The 16,253-nt window shown below is 42.8% G+C and overlaps 1 long non-coding RNA gene across 10 annotated transcripts in view; it reads right to left on the bottom strand.

Annotated features, from left to right (window-relative positions):
- The window catches only part of LOC107311308, a 44,042-nt gene extending 32,736 nt beyond the window's left edge, over positions 1 to 11,306 (bottom strand). For 3 of the 10 annotated variants that reach the window (XR_004306760.1, XR_004306756.1, XR_004306764.1), the window contains exons 1-4: positions 8,758 to 11,305; positions 5,789 to 5,879; positions 2,217 to 5,168; positions 1,523 to 1,664 (exon numbers count right to left, since the gene is read on the bottom strand). This is a non-coding gene — a long non-coding RNA (uncharacterized LOC107311308). Of the gene's footprint in view, positions 1 to 1,522; positions 1,665 to 2,216; positions 5,169 to 5,788; positions 5,880 to 8,757 lie in introns of all 10 variants that reach the window. The other 7 variants (XR_004306762.1, XR_004306767.1, XR_004306768.1 and 4 more) reach the window with 6 other exon arrangements.
- Positions 11,307 to 16,253: the final 4,947 nt, after the last annotated feature.

Here is a 16,253-nt window from a genome sequence, read left to right as displayed (position 1 = left end):
GAGGTTCAACAGCTTCAGCATAGGGTCAGAAAGAGCTGAAGTCAAGGATTTCTTCATCCTTTCTTAAGCCAGAAGAAAGCTCCTTATCACATCCCGAGCTATGCAGTAAGCATCCTAAAAACTGGCATGCAGTGCAGTAAAAGAAGGACGAGTCTGTCACTTCTTGGCTGTGCATCCCAGCACCAAAGGTTTATGCCTGTGCAGTGGGGTGCAAACCCCTGCATCAAATCACCAACCTGCGCCTTGTGCAGCCAAAATGCTGGGGCAAGAGCTGAAGCTTTGGGCTGGGAACATTTCCAATGAGTTTTAAAACATAGGAATGCTAAACAGGAAACTCTTATCAGGCCAGAGATGCATCAGCTGTTATAGGATACATTCCCACTTCCACTAGCTGCGAGACATTAACTTTTCAAGTGTCAAAAGCACCTCAGTGGTCCATATGTGCTTATTATCTTTTTTCTTAACCTTAGGAAATATATCCATTGGAAAAGATAATGAACTAAAATAAAAAAAATAATAATCTAAAAAGGTTCTCAACAAGACACATCAGAACTCAGGCAATTCAATAAAAATGGCTGAGAAAGTGTTTGTTTTGTTGTTGTCGTTTTCCCCAAATTAGAAAGCAAATGAGACAAGAAACAAATTAATCTGAGAGCATACCACAAAACAAATACCTTGAGAAGGGCTATTTAAATTAGAAATAGTATTTTACCAGCAAATAGCAACTGTCCTAAACTGTATGTAAAATAAATACAGGCATCTCTTGAGGGAGGCTGTTTTTTCCCCTCTGTTTTAAATATATGATGAAAAGTGACATAGATATTGTTTGTGTGGAAAACATGATGTGTGCTGATTAGTTAATCATGTAATAATGAGGCTATGAATTTCCAATATGCTGACAGAAATTTCAGTGTTTGAAAAAATATTGCAGAGATGTGTGTGAGTTTTTTTCCTTCAGCTTCTTCTTTCATTTATTTTTTCCTATGATAACTGAACATATGGAGATTAATTTAAGTGTGGGAGTGACAGTGTGGTTGTCTAATTAATTGCCCTAGAAAATAAAAAATGTTTCTGCCTTACTCAGAGGCCATTTGGCTGAAGTCCTGCCTTACATTACCAAAGTCAGGATGTAATATACAGCATTCTGATGTAAAAAAATGAACAAAAGGCAGAAAAACTTAGTTAAGAAGCTGGCTTAGGTATTAGGATTTCAAGCTGTGCTTGTCACATTGTCACATGTATGTTGGTTACAGCATGTCAGCTTCTAAAAATGACAAATATGAATAGATGCAAGATAAATGTGTACTTTTACGCCAATTGGTGTGGTCAGATAAGACTGGTTTTACTTCTGACCTGTAACAGAGGAAGTTTTCAGAGGAGATAAGGTGAAGCACTGTGTAGTCTGTTCCTCTCATATGCCCCAGATAGATCTATCCTTCTGAGATCTTAAATTTTATGCTTTTTTAATTCTTATTTTTCCTTACTACCAATTTCCCAATAACACAAACAACCCAGCACTCACTGAAAGTTATCCTGCAGAGGTTTACAATGGCTATGGAAGGCAATTTCCCATTCAGTTCTTCAGAGGCAACAATCTTTTCTTCTACTTTTTCCTTCTCCAAGGGACATCACCCAAGAAAACAGTTGTCTTGAACACTGCAAGCCTGACAACAAATATCCGGAGTTCATAAGAACACATATGAGTCCATTAAACAAGCGTAAAAAAGGTGTGTGATGGAAAGGCAAGTAGTTCCACCTAAGAACTGGCAGCAATTCAGTGGACAAAAGTAAAAGCACACAATACATCACAGAAACCTTTTGTATGGTTAAAGCAAATTTTTTAATTGCAAGGTATTACTATCATTAAATAGGAAGTAGCAATTATATCAAAGTATATTCATAAAAACATATCCCTGTTATTATCTTGTAAAATGAGATTTAATGAATGAACAATATAGGAAACTTGTAATGCAATAAAATATGATAAATAATCTTCATAGATTAGATTTTATCTTTTAAAAATAAAGACTGAAAACTTTATTAAGGAAATCAGCATTTTAAAATGTAGACAACAAATTGCTCTTACACGTTGTTGATATATGTATTCTTTCTCTATATCATCTACTTCTCAAAGCAATGTGAAACCTATTATTAGGATATACAAAAACTATGAAGGAAAGCAAATACCAGAGAAGACAAGAATAAAAGGAGGATACCTTTCTCCCAGCTGTTTCCTTCAGACTGTTAGAAGCTTGACTCACTATTCTGCAAGAAAAACCTTTTATCCATGCATCTACTAAGCCAGTATTTTCTAGTACTTGGTGAATCAGTTATTCTCAGAGTTGCTGTACTGACAGCCTATTAGAAGGCTGTCCCCTTTTTAGCCACAATAAAAATTTATCACACTGTCTTATAAATGTCCATGAACATAACTCTAGCTCATCTGTATTCACATGAACCTTCAACGTCCTTCACAGATTACACAAGTATTTCCTCCAACCACTTGCATTTGATTTTTCATAACATGAAAATTCTCCCTCGACAGGCAAACCTAATTATATTTTAAACTTATTTTTGGCTTTGCAATCAGATAAATAATACTTAATGCATTGCATGTATCATACCCTAGGCACACTGTAGAATAATATAATGAAAACACGAACTACATTTTATTTCTCCTGTATTTAAAAAAAAAAAAAAAAAAAAAGACATTAAATAAATAGCAAAATCTCTTAACTATTCTAAAATAGTTGTATTAAATAGATAGATCCTGCAGTCCTCAACTACATGTACATACATACGGTATGTACATACACAATCTAGAGATAACAATAGAGAAGCAATTCAAAAATAGAGAACAAATAGACACTATCAGGAAGGAAGAAGTATTGTATAAGAAGTGTAGAGAAACCTCATGAGTCATGTTTAAAAACAAAAACAATAAAATGACTCCTTGACTAAAGCCAAAAGGAAATTGACTATTGATATTTATGCAAATCCAGGAATAAAAATGCAAGATTTGTCCAAAACCAGTAAAAATATATGAATCATAAATTAAATAAATTTTGGTTTATTATACCTTATATCGCTAATGGTTCAAAATACAGATAAAAGGAATTGGAAAGTAGGTGAATCCGGTTTACAAGATCCATTATTTCTAGGTTTTTGTTCAATTAATTTGTTATTCCTATAGGGTGATTATGTCTGAAGACAGCCCTGAAAAAAGAAGATGGATGCACCAGCCTGTGATGAACACCTACAATTCATTCACATAAAGGCTCGTGCTTGAGATCCATTCCCCTCTGATTTCTCTTTACTCTCAGGAGTTTATAAATATCTTTCGACTGTAGTAAGCCAACATGTACACAGTGGTAGGGATGTGTAGAACCAAGACTAACTTTTCTTTTTCCCTCCTGCTTTCACTTCCTGAAAGGGGTGAACTAGCACAGTAGTTGATCTTTTCCCCATAGCTGCCACAGGTAAAAGCTGAAAGGCCAAACAACAAAATAAATTGGTGATTTCTATTGTGGGAATACTTTCTGATTATTGTAACCCTGCTGAAAATGACACACGCTTTGAGTCTTCAGAACAGATATTCCTTGATGTATTTCAGGAGTGCAATAATGTTGAAATATATCAAGAAAAAAACCCATTCTTAGTCTCCTCACAGCAGAAAATAAGTAAGTGCACATGTTTAAATTTTCAAGGGAACAGGCTGGAGTTCCAGCAAATGCTTTTTAATATTGCAAATGGAAAACAAGGACTACACTCAGAGAGATAGAGAAACTCCCTCATACAATTCGAGCAGTATATTTCCTTTTCACGAGTTCCTTTAGGCAATTTGTGTTCTAAACCTGCAAAGGCATGCAGAAGTTTAACTTAATCTACATACACGTTTCTACTTACAGCTTGCAAACTAATAAAAACCTCATCTGTTACAGCTATGAGATATATACTCATTGACTCCTCTCATATTCTTTTACTCACTTTTGAATAGCCTCGACCATAAAACAAATGAAGAAGTAAAATAAAGCAGAATGCATTGAAGGAGAAGATAGACCAGTTGTAGTACACTATTAAAAACATCTACCGCTCAACTACTAGCAAAAAAAAGTGAGTGAAAGATAAAAATGATTTGTGTTTTTACCTGTCTTGTGCCATATCAACAGTGAAAACCTACACTCACCAAAAGTGCCTTGGTAACACTGCAGCTCATTTTCTGAATTTTCTGGCAATAGAAACTTAAGAGACGTACCACATCTTAGCTTTACTTTTCTGCCAACTTAATGTTTCATGGACGTTTTCTAAACTAATTTAGAAAACAGGAAAAGAGAGGGGTCAAAAAATAAAGCACCTACACTAACACTACCTTGACATTAGACTTCTTAATTAAATCTGATTAAATTTCTCATGCTTTTGCATCTATTGTTTTCCACTGCAAACAGTTTTCTAAGATGCATTTTTGTTTGTCTTCCTAGAACAAATTAAAATGGATGGGAACATGTTTGAGGCAGGGAGCGGCAAGGAAAGAAACAATTAAGTGTTAAGTAACAAACTGGATTTTCTAATAGAATTTACAGGCATTTTACTGTTGGTCAATCATTTTTAAAGTATTATTATTTTACATAAGTATAACACTGGTTTGGAGTATTAGCTAGTCATATTTTTAGACTAGAGATTCCTTTTAAAGCAAGTTCCTTATATATATATATACATATATATATGTATGTATTTATTTATACAAACACACCCTACCTTTGAAGGGGATCCTTGATGCTTTTTATGAGTGCTAACTTTTCACTGCAGGGCATCACATACTTCAATAAAACCACATGAAGTTGGGAGGCAGACAAGCATTCAGTGATTAGACACATCAGAGCTTACACTACAATGTCACTGACATCCCAGTGTCATTCAAAACACAGGCTGTAATGGTGCTGGAATTTCCACAGTGTAACTCTGATCTTAAGAAACTCCATGCACTGTAACTCTAATCTTAAGAAACTCCGTGCACTACACTCATTATGGGACCCACACAGTTTCCTCCTGTGTCTTACCTGTCTTGCAACAAAGCTCACAATCTCATGGGAGTTCAGGATAAACTGGTCACTCAGAAGTACCACCTCACATCTCAGTGGAACTGAAGCCAGCAGCCATGTTGTGAAAGCCTGTGAACATCCCTTTCGTTATAGACAGCTCTACAAGAATCAGACATACTTCATTTATGTCATTACTTATGATTGTGGCCTTTACCCTGTAAGGACTATTCACCTCAATTCAAGTCTCAGTGCTTTAATTACTAAAAGCTGCTAGCAAAAGTTTAATGAATTTAAAATCACTGACTGTGGATTGTTTTACAAGCTGACCCGCCTAATGCTGTATCTTTCTACTTTTGTGTCAGCACATGCTGTCCAGGCCACATAAAAGTAATGGCTGGTAGATCGTGAGGGTTCATGAAACCATGTAGCCTGAAAGAGCAGTCCATCTCTTTTACCTATTGCTAACCTGAGAGTTAGACGTTAAAACTACTGACTCTTGTTCATCCCCAGAATTAAAAGGAAAGTATACACAACTGCAGAAATATTCTAAACATAAATCTTATAATGAAAGATACTGCCTTCTGGAGGTTACTGCTTCTCACCACTGACTGTAAAAGGAACCCTAGGGTTGCTAGTACAGATCGAGATCTGTCCTTTTAAGATGTATGTGTGAAGATGAACAATTCCCCCCCAAACGTTAAGGGAAGAAATACTACACAATAAGGGTATAAACTGTGTAAATTAATCACCTGAGGCATGAGGCCCACCGGATGTTCTCGGGTTTGGATTGGCTTGGCAGGAAGTGTGAGGAAGCTGCTAACTTGCCATGTATCAGCTAAACTGAAGAAAAAGTGAAGGACAGAGTACTTAAAGGGAAAAGAGACAAAGGGAGCTATGCAAGGTAACAAAGGGGGGGTGGGGACAGAGCATGGTTCAGCACTTTAACAAGAGGTCAGGAATGTCCTAATGAAAGATCTTCAGATGATCCCAAATTGCTTCATCTGTTTTGGAAACTGCACCATGTGATTGAGTTCTTGATTGGTTCACCTCTGGATTTCACCTTACGTACACTAAACAAGCATTAACACTTCAATCATCCCCCTACCCTCTACAGTTCTTAGACCATAGCAGATGCTGGAGAAAGATAGCTCCAGTCATGTGCCCAGGTTCCATCAGAAGTGCTCTTGCAGTTTGCTGTGGAGCAAGTACTCCTGCAGATGCTCATTAATTCAGAGTTCAGTCAAAATATTGTTTTCAACTTATCATAGCTCCCAGATGGTTTGGACCAACGGATTATTGCTAACCCTTAAGAATTTTAAAGACCATTATATATGCCATAAAGGACATTTATGGCACATGTACATTTACTGCTAAATAGAGTCTGGCAGATCAGCCTTGGGGCCTTTGTGGTATCCTGGTGGTCTACTCTCTGCATAGTTTGCAGCCCAATAGTCAGTGCTAGGGCTTGGGGTCTTGAATGTAAAAGGTTCCATGTCCACAGTGAAAGGGACTTGGTTGTGGTTAACATCAAGCTGAGTTGTTTTGAGTTAAATACAAAAAATAAACACATACATATTATTATTATTATTATTATTATTATTATTATTATTATTATTATTATTATTATTATTATTACTATTATTAATTTTGAGCCCCTTTTGGTTATCAAAGTTATTTTTTAGTAACCCAAGTGAGTCAGTTTTAGTAAGCACTGAGTATGTACAACCTTTACTGAGTCTGGTCTGAATTGAAAAGAACAAAAATTTTGGACTGCAAACATGCACAAAAGATCTTTTGTATATTTTAACCCACCTCTACCTTAAACCAAATTGCCTTCACCACTGCATAACACACTGCAGCTTGAAAGAAACCTACAGTAAACCTACTACTAGATGTGCCCATAACACGATACATTTAAACTCTGGTGGTTCATTACAGGGCTGCCATGTTATCTAATTGACAAAAGGAAACTTAGACAGGGGAAAATCATATTGATTTGTTTCTACTAATACAGGACAGAAATACAGCTGTTGTCACAAGCACTCATTTAATTTTCTTCTGGTTTATAAGCAACACTAAATTATTTGCAAAAGTTTGTTCCTACTACACTTTGCATTCATTGCTGCAGTATTATCTGATAATTAAAGACAATGCCCTAGTTACGACTTTACTATTTCTATTACCTATAACCTAATTCTCTGAGGATACTTAGACTTACACATACACTAATGCAAACATTTTATGTAACACTTTTAATACCATTTATAATACTATATGATATGAAAGCACAAGTATTCTTGAACAAGGCTTATAAAGCTTGTATAAATCCAGTTTTAAATTATGAATGTAAGATAGGCCCATATTAATAATTTTAAAAATGCAGTTTTGGGTTGGTTTGAGATTTTTGTTAGTATCTTAAGAACAGGTAAGATGATTCAGAGCTGAACCTGTCAACAAAGAAAGCAAATAATTGATTCAAGTAGGTTCCAGTCATTGTTTCTCACTTGAGTGATTAATTCTTGATTAAGGTAGTGGCAATAAGGTGGTGCATTTTTCTGATACTCTTCCTTGAAGGAAATTCAGAGTGGTAGCTATTAGCTCTAATGACTCTTAAATGTTTCAAAACCATCTTGAACAATCGCCAAGAGGCAGAAATAAGAATGTTTGCCTAAGGAACCCAAGGCTTAACTGAATTATCTGTTGTCTTATCCAAAGGACTTTGAAGTAGCATTACTAAGGGACGATTTTTTGTTCTATTCAAGACAATTAACCAGCACTGATGAGAGAGAGGAGGGGCTATATTTACTCTTCCTAAAACTAATTTCTGTGAGTCAGGAGCATGACTCAGGCTGGTCAGTGATGTTGATGTTAGCCTCAGAGAGAGACAGCTTGGTTAACCGTGTTGCTTCTTATCTTTGGGGGTAGAGAGAAAAAAAAATAAACAAAACACTTGTCATTTGATCACAGAGCAGCGTATAACAACACTGCAATTTATGAACCAGATATTCAGTCAGCATGAATTGGAACAGACCCACAAAATGAGTGAACTCAATGGAGCCTCACAAACATCGGCTGACCATACGCTCTTAAAGATAAGAACACAGCTTACAGAGCAACACACCTTAAAACATCTGCAACAGGAATATATATATATATATTTATATATATTATATATATTATATATATTATATATATATATATTTTACATATATATATATATATGTATATATATATATATTTTGCTGTGGCATCAGACATGCCACGAGACCTTCAAAAGTTCTCTCACACCATTCTAACTTATAATGAATTCTCCAACTTTTTGAGTCTTGGTGCCTGCCAGATGAGCTGCCTGACGAATCTGTATCCATACAGAATAATAGCAGGCCCAGATGAGCTACAGCAGGGTGATTTTTAACAAATCCTTCTCTTCAACTGGATCAAAACGCTTCCAGGGCTGCCTTGCCTGGATATTTTTCCATCTTTTAGGATCTTAAGGGATTTTGCTATGGGAGAGAAAATAAAGAGGATTGCTCCAAACTGGGTAAGTGCTACATAGGAAATGTCCTCACAATAGAATAGCTGCATGCTCACTGTATGCATTTTTGAGTCCTGCTAGCAGATAATTTGCAGAGTAATAGCACACATACATTCATTGGACATTTCTCGCTTTCTAAGAGGCATCATACTGTTTTATCACATCCGCAGCTCTCTCATATACCCCCACATGAAGAAGACATTTGTGCAATAGCTGTTCTTTTTCACATTCCTTTGTTTACTTCCGTGTTATCTTTGGTCCTTCTGATAACGCACTAGAAGAACACAAAAGAAAATAATTAAATCCAGAACGTTGTGATGGAAATGAAAGAGCACAAAGCTTCAAGTACTTTGACTTATCAGATGCATTCACAACAGGAAACAACAGGAAACGCGTAAAGCACGATACCGAGTTCCTGAGTAGTCAAGAGAAAGAATTTGGAGCTGATAAGAATGTTAACGGGAGCAGATAGATAGGCCTCATAGATAGGCCTCATTCCTAAGGGAGGGGCAATGGTGCTTTGGGGATGAATGGGGTGATTTCGTTTTGTTTCACACGGTGATTGCGAGGCTGTATGGGCTGACAATAGAGCAATTTGACCGTGGTGACACCTACAAGATGAAAGAAAGGGGGATTGCTTGTAATCAAATTGTTGCTTAACCTCATAGCAACAGGAAACAGGATCCCTAGGGAGGATGACGAGAAGCGGCCCCCATGACACCGCGGGGGTGGCAGAGGGCCCAAAGGCCGGGACCTAGTCTGGGGTGTTCTGTGAAGGCCGACTGTGATAAAACCTTGAGCTCAGTAGACCTGGGGAATTCTCTGAACGTTGGTTTCCTCATGTTTGAACATAAAATGTCTCCTAATGTCACTCCCTGTGGTTTCACCAAACAAAAAAAGAAGTTTAAAAAATAATTAAAAAATCACCGATTTCACTCACTCCTCATAGGCTCAGTTGGAAGAGGACTGGGGGACTTCTCACTGTAGCAGAGCAGTGAGAAGATATGTTTCAAAACCCATATCAGTATAGAAGCACACACAAAGTAGGAGAGGACTATGTGCTTTCTATCTGCCTTCTCTCTTGGGTCATTCCCGTCCTGCCTCTTCATCCAAATCCAAGGTAGCCATCAGCAAGGTGCAAGCACTCAGACCCCGTTTGCCTCGCTCAGATTTTACCAAGGGCTGTAATGATCCAAGCATGCTCTTTATGATAAAAGTCCCATGCTAAGCAGATCAGATTCAGGCAACCCACTTAAATTCTCCGTGACACATTTTCTGCCTCTGTAAAAAATGTCTGATATCATCGGAGGGCTGGTCACAGAATGAGCTGAGCTACTGTCATGGATGTGTCAAGCCCAGCCTTTCCAAACCGTCTGCAAACCACAGTGAATTATCCTGAAATGGCCATGTTTCCTCAAAAGTTACATGAAATATTTCCATAAATATTCCTTTGTGCACCTCGATTGTTTGTTTTTTTGCTTCCTTTATAGGACTGGTGACCTAAATAACACGCAAGGCTTTCTGCTACACAGTTACGGGCCCTAACCTTCAGAAGGAAGGAAAAATGCCCATTTGCTCCCAAAAAACATAAAGAAAATTGTAGCTTGACTGTTCATTTGGAAAAGAAAAAAAAAAAAAAGACATTTTGAAATTCCCATGGAAAAGATTCTATGGAGTGGGAAAGAATCTCTTCTAAATTTCAATCCATTTGTTGCATATTTTTATGCTGCCCTCATAAATCACTACAAGAGGAACATTAAATAATTATTTTGTGCCATGAAAAATGTATGCAGAGAATTCTACTGTAATAGCATCTCAAAGATTAATGCTGATATGTGTGTGTGTATATATATATATATATCCCTTCATTCCCTAAAGACGGCAGATGAGAGCTTTTCCCATTCGATGGATGAGGAATGAGGCTGCCTACCTTCCTTACAGACAAAAGGAAGCAGGTACAGACACGTACCCAAACTGCAATGCGTTAAACACATCACCTCCTCCTTGGCGGTACCAAGGCTAATTGTGTGCCCGAGAGCAGCGGCAGAGCTGTGCTGTGTCTTTCAGCGCTGAGCCGACAAGTGCCGCTCGGTGCCCGCGGGAGCCCCGCAGAGCGCTCCGTGCCGTGGACGTTCGGATCGTTTTATTCTCCTTCCGGGAAGAAAAGCAAGAAAGAATCTCAACAGAGCAGTCTGCGGGATTGTTTACCTCTGTATTGTGATTTTTCAATTGACCTCTAGCTGCGTAGAGGTAAGGCAGTATTTTTAGAAACATCCACAACGGGCAGGAGCGGATTGCCGCTCGCTGCCTCTCGATTGCCTCATTGGAACAGGAGGAAAATGTAGGATGCAGGTAAGAGACGAGACAATGACGCTCCGCAAGCCACGATCACAGCCTAGCGAGGATGAGTTATTTATCTGCCGGCCCTTGTGGGCCGTTTCGTGCTGACTTCATTCTGTGGTTTAACCCTCTGTGGTCTCTGCAGTAACTCGCAATGCAGCAGCAGCAGCGATACGGTGGGCTGCTCTGTTCTACCACAGCCTCGGCTCCGACAGCGGCCGGGAGCCCCACCTGCACGGAGCTTGGCCCCGCTCCCCTCCGGACAAAGCCGCCCAGGACGCTGCCCCCTGCCCGCCCCCGCCGAAGGATCCGGGCTCCCCGCGCCCCCCGCGGTAGGGGCGGGCCGGCAGGGCGGCCCCGCGCGGTCAGGCCGCCCGCTCACCGGGTCACCCGCCGCACCGCGGTCGAGAGGATCGGCCCGACCCGCCCCTGCGGTCCGCCGCGGAGCCCGGACCCGCCCCGCAGGAGCCGCTCGTGGCAAAGTCACCGTCCCCCGGAACCCGCCGGGCTCCATCAAACGCCGAGGCCCCGCCTCGCGACGTCATGGAAACAAGCGCGTCACCTCCCGCCCGCCAGTCAGGGCGGCGCGGGGCCGGGCCGAGGCGAGGGACTCCGCCCCTGCCGGCTCCGTGCCTATCGCCGCGCGTCCCCTCCTGCCCCCCGAGGGCCGCCGCACGTCGGGACCCCCCTCGGGCGGCCGCGCGAGGGGCACCGCCACGTGACGGGCGGACGGTGACGGGCGGCGGGCGCCGGCAACGGAGGGTGAGCGGCCGCGAGCGGGCGGGCGAGTGGGCGGGAGGCGCGCTCGGTCCGGCTCCGCCCCGCTCGGCTCCGCTCCGCCCCGCCGGGCTCCTGTAGCGGTCGCTGTGCGGGGCTCTGGCTCCGCGGCGCGCTCGGCGCTGCCCGGTGCGTGCGGCACGAAGCGGGCGGCGGCCCCGGAGCGCCGCCGGAGGGTGAGTCCGGCTGCGGCCGGTGGGGCGGCACGAGCCCCCCCCCCCCCTCCGCCTTCCTCCGCCTCCTTCTCGCCCCCCCCCTCCTCCCTCCGCGCCGGTGCCCCCTCCCCGCCCCTCCCTCCCTCCCCAATTCGGTCCTGCGCCCCCGCCCCTTCCCCTCCCCGCTCCCTCCCTCCCGCGGCCGCAGGGCGGGGGCGGCGCGGCGCGGGGACCTCGCGCTCGGCGGGCGGGCGGCGGCGGCGGCGGCAGGGGCAGCTTCGCGGGCGCCTCGTCCCGACCGACGGTGGGGGCGGCCCCGAGGTAAGAGCGACGGGCGGGCGGTGGCTGCCGGGGAGCCTCGGATCGGCTGCGTTCGGCACGGCTCCGCTCCGCCGCTCTGTCCACAGCGGCGCGCCGGCAGGTGCAGGGGCTCGGCGGGGTGGGGGCCGCGGGGCCGGGGCGCTCCCCGACCCTCCCGCTGCGCCCCGCAGGAGGTAACCGGAGCGCGCCGCGCGGCGTGACCTTGAGGGCAGCGGATGCGGGGCCGAGCGGGAGCCGCACCGCACGGCCGAGCGCGGATTAAGGTGGCGGCCGGGGGGAGCGGCCGTGCGAGCCCCGCGCTGCCGCACCCCGGGAGGGAGGCGGGGATGGAGCGCGGCGCGGCGCATCGGGGAGGGTGGGAGCTCGGCCGGAGCGCCTCGCGCGGTGCGAGTAACCTTTGGATGGGCACCACGTGAGGCCCGGAGCGGCCGCGGGTCCGGGAGGAGCGCTCCTCCGAGTGCCGCTGTGGAGCCGCGTTGGGGCCGCGGCGCTCAGCCCCCTGGGTGGCGGATGGTACCGCGCCGCGATCCGCAGTCAGCGCGAGTCCCTACCGGCGTTGGACGGGCGATTTTCCCTTTCATTTTTATAATTAAATGGAAACAGAAGGGAAGGGTGATGCGTAGCAGCAAGTCTTCGGGGGCTTTTTTTTTTCCTCCTTCGCGTTTTTCTTAACGCAGGAAATATCTGTTCCGTGCGGCGCTGGTAGCTGTGTAAATGGATGCGATGTGCTTTCCATCTCGCCGTCTAGTACGCTGCTGTGCATCGCTTACCCGGCTCGCTCAGGGAGCGTTCCCGGCGCGGGTGTGCATCGTAGTGCCGGGGATGGGGAGGGGGGGGATGTGCACCTGGGGACATGCAGGGCACGTCCCTGCCGGCAGCAGGTCCCGGCTGAGCTCTCCTGGCATCGTTTGTCACTGACAGCCATTTACCTGGCTGGGGGGAGGGCTGCAGCGTGTCAATGGAAAGCCCCACCACGTCCGAAGGTGCTGCGTGCTTAATGCCCGAAGGTCCTGAGGAGCTGGGGTCCAGATGGTGTTTTTAGGTGGTTAAGAAGACGCTGACTCGGTAAACCTAGCAGCCCTCGGCTTGTGGCACAGTGTGTCACGGGGTGGGAGCTCTGCCTACGGCCGGTGTGATTTATTCCCCTTTCCATATGTTGGACCTTATCAAGGATTTGTTCCGAACATCACGAATAAGGAATTCCTACAGAAGTAAATTCGTGTATCTTTAAACTGTGGACTCTGTTGGCAGGAATGGCTTCCAGTGTACTAGAACTGCAATACTTATGGCATAATGAATGGAAACTCTCCTAGTGTCAGTGGAAAAAGTGGTCACTGAATTCAGTCAGGGAAAAATTCATGCGCTTAAACGTAAAATTTCTGGTCTGGAAGAGGGTTGTTGGGTTGTTCCATTTATCGCTGTGCTGTTTATTACGGTCGCCCACCCAGGTGGGGTGGTTTGAAGAAAACAAGGATCCTGTGTTCTTAGAGGCACGTGCGGGTTTTCTCAATCGGTCCTGCTGTCTTGGTGCTGAATGCGGGGCTACTACTTCGATTCATTCAAAAAAAGAGTGCTGCCTGTGGTGCGGGGCATTAGAATGGCACCAGGGGAAGGTAATTGTGTTGGCGGTGTGGCTGCACTCTGTATGCATGCATGCGGTGACTCAGTGCTGCATATTAAGCAGACATTGTGCTTGGGAATTTCAAGCACACAGCAGACAGTGTCGCTTTAGCAATGGGTTCAGATGCTGGTCTTGGTTTCTTACCATGTCGCGTTGCATACAGATAATGGCGTAACCAAAGGGTCCCCGTTTGCACCACACACAGCTAATAACCTGTGACAGATTCTGCCAATTCAAACACTCTGCTGTCTAATGCTGGAATCTCATCTAGAGATTGGCCCTTTCCTGCACGGCAGTACAGAGGACTTCTGTCAGCTGTTAACGTTGAGGTACTCTTAAACCAAGCTGTAGGAGCTGAACATGAAGCTGAGGGGCTGGTAAATACCTTGCAGCTCACCATCATAATGGTCTGTAATTATCATTATTATTGTTTTTTAACTGAGTTTATTCAGAAGAGAAGAAGAGAACGTCAAACTGGAAGAAACAGTCACGAGATGAAGACACTGAAGTCAAATAAATGTACTTATGCTTGGAAGACTTTATTTTGCCTGTGTTTGAGATCTTGGAGCTGGGAACTCGCTATTAACTGACAAGTTCAAAATGGGTTTGGCACAGCAATCAATGACGTGCTGCAGCAAGCAAGTCTGCCTTGACAGAAGGGTGGACAAGATAACCTAAAGTATCTTCTAACTCAAATTTCTTCCATTAAGGTAGACTAAATATTAATGGCACCAAGCATTCTTTACCACTGAAATGTGACCTCAAGGATGTCTTTTGTTGTTTGAGCTGTTCACTTTAATATACGTTCTCCTCAATTTTTGAAGGAAAAATAATGTTAGTGCAGGAAGGATGCGTTTCTTCCTCAAAGTCACCTTTCAGTCTGCAAAATTTTATCTAATGCAGATTAATGAATGGCAGTGATTAGCCCAGAACATATCAATGTAGGTTTTATTTTTGAGAAAGAAGGAACGCAGCCTGAATCTGTAGCAGATTATTTTTGCACAAAAGTACCTGCTTATCTTCTTCCAAAAGGATCAGTACAATTATATTCATATATTCCTAAGTATTCCCAGTGTTTCCTAAAATGAATAATAAGGGGGAAAAAAAACCCAAGCATGTTAAAAGCTGCTGTTCAGGAGATACAGATCTTTTTGTGGTGTATTTTAATTAAAAACTAGATAAAATCTATGAACTGCAGGATTGTGCCCAAAAATCCAACATGAGCTTTTCCTACCATCTTGATATAGTGCATACAATAGTCTTAAATGGGTTTATTTTCTGGTACTCAACCTGTTGCAGTTATTATTGAGGGTACCATTTTTGGTTCTCCTTACAATGTCAACTGGTTGAAGAACAAGGAGGGCTGCAGACATAAGGAGTGCTGTTGCCTGTGTATAAAAATAAAAGTGAATCTATGATGGCTTACATACAGGAAGGTTATCTCTAGCGTGTGCTAATTAATAATTAGTAATCTAATTGAAAGTGGCTTGTCTTTAGGTTTGGATTTCTTCACTGATGCGTAGCTAATTTTATTCCTATTCTTTTCCCCTAATTTTGGCTTCAAATAGCAAATAAGATCATGCTCACTGATTGCATAGTGATGTGATAAATAATAAGGATCTGAGATCGTGCTAATCCCGCCCAACATCTATATCCATTTGTAAAGAGTAAAAACAATGCTTTGCATGTGTCCTGTTTCAGAGATGCTTACAGAATATGAGAACAAGAACCATTAGTATAGATAGAAAGAACTTCTGGGAACTATCATGTATAAAGAAATCATTTGGCAGAAAATGAGGCAGTCTTTTGTGGTACAGTTGCACCTGTTCATGCTCAATGTATTTTCAACACAAATACACAGTATTGTCCAGTTTAGAAATAAAATACAAACCATCAAGCTTTCAAATGCAGTTTAAAAAACGAGTTTCTAGTTTTCATGACAGGTTTCATTTGATATGTACAGTAAATTTGAGAGATCTGCCTGCTCAAGCTATTCATATTCCAGTAAACATTATGAAAGTGATTTCTGCTGCCACTTATAAATCTTATTCTAAATGACAGATGACAGCAGGAGGTGTTATTAGTTTAATTCTGGTGAATTGCAAAGTAGGCATGAAGCTTTCTCGGTTGGTATTTCAAAAGTCTGGTGGGAGAAGAAATGTAAAGAAAATGTAGGAGGTGTTTTAAAAAAAAAAAAAAAAAAAAAAAAAAAAAAAAAAAAAAAAAAAAAAAAAAAAAAAAAAAGCCAGAAATAGCTTTTAAAAATAAAGGCAAATTCTTTTTCTCCAGTAGTAGATAAGATGCAGAAGTGTGTTACATGGCAAACAACATCTGCCCTGTCTTTAGGGGGTGAATGGATTGAGGAAGAAGATATATACTCATGTTAGTGCTGTTGCCAAGTGTAGTCCTAAATAACCCTTGAGGAGGACAGGACTGATAAGCTTTGCTGGTCAGTTTTGCCATTT

Source organism: Coturnix japonica, chromosome 1, assembly GCF_001577835.2.
Source record: "Coturnix japonica isolate 7356 chromosome 1, Coturnix japonica 2.1, whole genome shotgun sequence".
Classification (NCBI taxonomy): domain Eukaryota; kingdom Metazoa; phylum Chordata; class Aves; order Galliformes; family Phasianidae; genus Coturnix; species Coturnix japonica.
This window is presented reverse-complemented; position numbering and strand designations above follow the sequence as displayed.